Source organism: Penaeus monodon, chromosome 28 (genome assembly GCF_015228065.2).
Source record: "Penaeus monodon isolate SGIC_2016 chromosome 28, NSTDA_Pmon_1, whole genome shotgun sequence".
Lineage (NCBI taxonomy): Eukaryota > Metazoa > Arthropoda > Malacostraca > Decapoda > Penaeidae > Penaeus > Penaeus monodon.
Window position 1 is genome coordinate 27,628,945 of NC_051413.1, and position 258 is coordinate 27,629,202.

Here is a 258-nt window from a genome sequence, read left to right on the forward strand (position 1 = left end):
GCTACTATTGTAGTTTGATAGATAGTTTGCAGATAGTGAGGGAGAACCACTGCCTTGTATACGTTATTTGTTTTGGATTTTAGATTTACATAATGGTCTTTCGGCAAATATATATCATTCGTTTTTGTATAAATTCTCGATTTCTGGAAGGAAATATGCTTTTTCTACAATCTTTTGCTTACCCTTGGAAAATTAATGATTACAAAAGTCCGTTAATTCAGAATTATTTAATGCTTCTTTCCAGGTACAATGTTACAG